The sequence below is a fragment of the Tursiops truncatus genome, chromosome 14, assembly GCF_011762595.2.
Source record: "Tursiops truncatus isolate mTurTru1 chromosome 14, mTurTru1.mat.Y, whole genome shotgun sequence".
Lineage (NCBI taxonomy): Eukaryota > Metazoa > Chordata > Mammalia > Artiodactyla > Delphinidae > Tursiops > Tursiops truncatus.
In genome coordinates, this window is record NC_047047.1 from 40,876,910 (window position 1) to 40,883,091 (window position 6,182).

Consider the following 6,182-nt stretch of genomic DNA (forward strand, 5'->3'; position numbering starts at 1 on the left):
AGAGGCTGCAACAGTGAGAGGCCCGTGTACTGCAAACAAACAAACAAACAAAAAACAAAAAAACAAAAAAAAGCTACAGGACTCAAGAGCCAACCCAAAGAATCTCTTACTGACCAAAGACAATTCAATTTAAGCAGTAATAAGAATAACTGTAAGGAGGTGGAACATATGCAATATGTTTACATACATGAGTATATCATAATAATTAAAGAAAAAAATCTCACTGGTTGCCTTTGAGATTGCTAAGGAATCAATATAAGCATTCTTTTGTCTTTTCTATGTGAAATAAACTCTCTGCCTTTCTTATTTTAGGAAAAGGCTTCTTTTAATATAATTGTTCCAGCTAATAAATGAGAAAATAAGTGATAGAATTAGAATATCATAATTTTTAAATCCCAAATGAAATAATGGATTTAAGTATTGATTATAAATGGATGCTAACATAAAAAATGAACAGAAGCAGGAATTATGAACTTTCTGGAGGAAGATTCTATTTATAAAGCAAGCAAACAAACAAAAAACTCAAAAGATACAATCATATCAAGACTGCATAGATAATAGTTAACATAGGAGGCCCAAACCTTCTATCCTCAGAAAGTCCTGCTTATAAGGTTGGTCCTTGACTGGTATCTGGAAGCTTGGATTTCAAGAGAGTTACCACCATTCGCTGATAAGAATGTCTCACTGTGCCTTGACTGTTTGAACAATGTGGTTTACGTTTAACACCCTTTCCTTCTGGGAGTCTCAAATTGTGGTATGTGCCAGGCAGAAGGTGCCTGCATGACCAGCACCCAATAAAAACCTTGAACACTGAGTTTCTAGTGAGCTTCCCTAGTGTATGGCATTTTATGTGTGTTGTCACTTGTTGCTAAGTGAGTACTATGTGACCTCACTGGGAGAGGGCTCTTGCAAGCTTGCACCTGGAGTTTCCATGTGTATTTACCCTTTGTTGACTTTTCTTTGTATCCTTTTTCTGTAATAAATCATAGCCATGAGTATTACTATATGCTGAGTGCTGTGAATTTGTCTAGTGAATCATTGAACCTGAAGGTCATCTTGGAGACCCCAACACAAAGACTCTATATGTTACCACCAGCCTACAGAAAATCCATGGAATAAAGGAACATGTAAATGATACCAAAGGGATGCATTCAGCAGAGTACAGAATGTGGAAAGATCTATAGTCTCTTTAACACATAAATTGCAAGAGAAACAAAGAGGAAGAAAAAATCTATTAATTAAAAGAAACTTATGAAACATTTAGAGATGAAATAACCCAATGCCTGGGATTGGTTTTAAAGTAATTCAATAATGATAGTGGAAGAGAGCACAGAGTAAAAAATTATATTACTTAAACTTATATTTCAAGAATTTAGAAAAAGCACTTTGAGGAGTCCTAAAAAAAATCAAGAGAAAGGAAATAACATATATCAAAACAAAATAAATGAAATGTAAAACAGGAGAACTGAGGAAGGTATAAAAACAAAAGACTTGAGTTGATTACTTTTGTTGGGGTCAGCTGGGGCTATGCTTAAGCAGTTTAAGAAATCTCTCCTCTTATTCTGCACTCATAACACTCTCACTTTAGCTTGGTAGCCCCACTGTCCACCTTAACAGCTTCAAAAATGTTTTCTGTCCATGTGCTGAGGTCTTTCTGCTTCACTGTAAAAGAATCCCATTGACCCCTTGGTATGAACATGTTTCAATTTCAGTTTTCCCCTTACCTTTTACCTTTTTTTTTTTTAATATAATCCTAGTCTACATGCTGTGGCGAAGGCCAGAGTATTAGGTTTATGTGGGAGGGAAGATAGAACAATTACATATGATAAAAGAACATAAAATGTATATATACACATACATATATATTTATATGTCTATATGTATGTGTGTATACATATACACACTTATACCAAAATATGTTGATTATATGACTATATTGTGTATTTCTCTAAAATCAGAATTTTTGAAATGAATTTTCTCTGTTAAAATAGAAAACATTACATAGTTCCAAAAGAAATATCAATGTAAAACAAAAATAAACAATGAAAATATATATACAGATATTAAAGAATTATTTAATTAAACAGGACCCTGGAGGTTTATTGAAAAAGACCATGGCTCAAATGCTTTACGGATTAATGCTTTAATCTTCAAGGAACAGATTCTTCTTTTAATATAGATTTTTCTTTGAGCATATAGGAAATATAATGCAGATATAAATTTAATATTAAAAGCAGTTAACATGATAAAAAAGGAAAATGAAGAAAATCTCATATAAACATATATGCAAAGATGCTTGAAATAGTAGCAATTTCAAATCTTTATTTAGTTTCTACTCTTTCTTTAATAAAGGTTGTATATAAGATGTGAATTTACTTTTGATGCAGTCATAGCGTCATCCCCAAAGTTTGGATATATAAATAATATTCAGTCTCATGATTTCCTAAATCATTATTTTTAAAATTAATAATGTGAATGAAATAGTACTGAACTTATAATTTATGTCCTCCTTGATCTGTAATTAGGCAAATTTAAATTTTCAAGTGTTTGATTTTCAAAACTGTTGTTAAACATACATGTATTTGTAACTCAGAAATAAAATAATTTGATTTCATCAAATAAAAGACGAAGACTGTTGTGTGTTGCTCTCTCTACTTTGTTAGTTTCCTAACCATGATTCCTCCCATTCTTTGTCATCCTGATTTTTGTCATATTGCTCCCTCTTTTCCTTTATAGTAGGCATCTCTTTGTAAATTTTGTCCTTTTATGTTTTATCTTTAGGTACATTTATCAAATTATTTAGGATAATATTTTCCAATTTGTGAGCTCCAAAACACTTTGTTTTATAAAACGTTAATAAGTATTCTGCAAAAAGAACTCTTCCATGGTAAGGCTAGCTTGACAATGCAGAGGTAAACACAATTACACTGATATCCTTCTTATTTAAAGGCATCTTAAGGGAGACTAACCTAATCATAAGCATTGTGAATTTTCCCTAGGAAGTTGTATTATGTAACATTTCCCCCCAATTTTCAACTATAGGACCCATTTTAAAGTCTAGAACACTTTTAGCATTCCATAAATTCAGTGTTTTTCCAATAGGCCAATATTGTTTTGGACTATCTCTAGATTTTTAACCAACAGCAATACTCACTGGCAGTCAAACTTGCCATTTCTTCCTTATTATTCACTTTTAAATTTAGTGGTAAAATTTTTACCACTGGTAAAATTTTTACCTGGTAAAAATTTAGAAGTGAATAATAACCTGGAGCAAATTTTTAATTTTTTCTTTGGTGAAAAGGTACAAAATGGTATATTCTTCTGATACATTGCTTATCTTAAGATGACATTCACATGATAACAACAGCTTGATTGGGTATAAAATCTTGAATCATAACTGTTTCCTCTCAAAACATCACAAAGGTTTATTTTCTTCTGGCAGTTTAGCTGTGTTCCTCTTCAGTGAATCTAGCTTTATGCCTAAGAACCAAGCATTTCACCAGAATATGTCTAGGTAAGTATCTCTTTCATTTATTTTTCTTGATACATGGTGAGCCTCCTCAGTTTCTAGATTCGAAAGTTTTTGGACGAGAAGTGTTTTCTTCTCCTACACGTTTATTACTTAACTTGTTTGGATTTCTTCCATCCTATTTCTATTTTTTATAGTTTACATTTATTCTTTTTCCTTAATTTTTTTTTCTTTCATGATTTACATTGTCTTATCCATTTCTTCAGCATAGTAAGAGTACTTTTCTTGTCTGCTCTATACTCTGATGATTCAAATTTTCTGCAGTTCCAAGTAGGCTGCTTTGGTGTCTCTGAGATTTGGGAGTAATTATTCAACCTTGATTGCTTTGCCTTATTTTCTCTGAAAATATTTTGTACATTTACATTCTATAGTTATTCAATTTGATAACGAACAAAGCAACTTAGAGAATTCCAAGGGAGTTGCTACCATGAATCATAGAGAATAATATTGTCTAGAGGGGAAAATTTTCATTTTGGAACTGGACATATGCCAAGTGAACCAAACCAGAAGGCAGTCTTTAGGGGGTGAGACTTTCTCCTCCATACAATTTATTAGTTGTATACTTCCTTCCTTCTTCTCTCTGTCTTGTGATACTGAGCAAATTCCGCAGATGGCTGTGTAGGGTAACTAAGTCGGTCAAGGTGATTACAATGTGACTATCAGCTTGTTTGCTGCTTGCTACAAAAGATGCTGAGCCCCTGACCTTATTTTCCTCAGCTGCAACACAATCCACAGTGTTAGAGCATTCATATGGCCCAGTGATGCCCATGGGATTTGAGAGACAAGGGGAACAGGTGATAGCATGATGACACACCCTCTGTTCGCTGAGTACTAAACTGTCTTATTCTGATGTAGTAAGTTTCGTTGTCTACTTTTGGTATCTATGGAGTAGTAACAGGTTGACTCCTTGCCATCTTTTGTGAGGCTAGGGTTGTTCTCTGTCAGAGATTTTAATGCTGCTGAATGTATGTCCATTGTCTTAACTCAAAATAACTTGGAAATAGTAAAAAAAGAAGTGGAAAACAGAAGGCCTCTATAGGGATAAAAGTTTTGTATCTATTTGAGCATAGATTGAAATGTACTTTACACTAATTAAATTAATGAATCCATTCGTGTCTGCTAGTAGGAGTGTGGCCGGTGAAAGCTAGCTGGCTGGCTGGTCACAGTTCTGACAGGCCTCTATGTTGAATCACCTCAGTCCAGAGTCTAGAGCTCAGCCTTAGAATCTCATGAAATGGATGTTGTCATATACTGAGGGTGGGGTAGTCTCTCAGAGATGAGCTTAGAATAATAAAGGTCATGTCTAAATCAGAGATACGCTTCATTAATTTATCATCAGAGATCCCCTCTCTGGAGAAGGTAATGCTAGTATTTGCTAAACAGGGAAGGCCCCTGCCCCCTCATCAGGAAGCCAATTTAAAAGCGAAGGACTGCTCTGTAAGTCTGGAATCAGGGGAAAGGTGTATGGTAGTGAGCGAGGCTTGAGGAATCACCCTGTTTTACGCCTCTGGTGCCCCAGGTGCTCTGGTTCCTATGCATTCCTGACAGGCACATTTACCAACTTTAAAATTTCTGGCTCCTATTTTTCTGTATTTCTACTGCCTTCTATTCCTGTTTTCTTAACCTACCATTCTTCTTGGATGTGTTATTATAAAAGATTCAGCTATTTCCCCATTAAATATTTTTTGGAATGAGCCTGGGCAAATAAATATCTCCAGGTCTCACCCTTAGCTATGGAGACCTTCAGTCTCTTTAAGATGACTTTGCAAATATCCAATCTCACCTTTATGTGTTTATTATATTGGTATAATTATCAGCCTTAGAGATATTTTAATGTTAAAAAATATACTATGGGTATATGCCTAATGTATCAATTTAATGTTATGTATACATGTTTACAAACACATATAAATGGTCCAAAGTTTAGTTATTTATTCAACAAGTATGAACTTTGTATCTTCCATGTCCTCAACACTTTTGTAGGTGCTGGAGGTACAGTGATGAGAGTCAAGCTTTCCGCATTCAGGGAACTGACATTCTAGTGACAGTATGGATATATATTTATGGCATAATTTCAGATAGTAATAAGCTTATGAAGCAATATGAAGCCAGGTAAAAACTGAAGAAAGATATGGGTGGCTATTTTAGATGGTACCATGATAGTTTAAATAGTTCTTAGAGCACAAAAGCTATATTGGGAATGTCATTAAACAAACAGATGTATTTGCTAATTCTGTTATTTCCACTTTGATCATAAAAACATTGTAATAACTGTAATGTGAATATGCAACATCTGTCAATAAATCTGACATTCTCTCATCTTTGTGATTCAGACATATTAGCATTGATTGGTTGTAAAAAGAAAATATAAAAAAATCTTATTCAAATGCAGTCAACATATAAATACTTTGAGGACCCTGTTAACGTACTGACATTTGAATGTGTGATGAAATGGAGTAGATGCCATAGAAATTCAGATAATGTTGAGAAATTCTTAAACTTCAGTTAGTATATTAGTCTTCTGTTCTTTCATAATCCATAAAAAGCATGCAGCATACGGTAATGTGTCAAGAATTTTTTAAAATCCTATTTATGTGTATAAGTTCACATAAGATGCATCTTCCTTTGTGTATTATATAATGATGCTAAAATG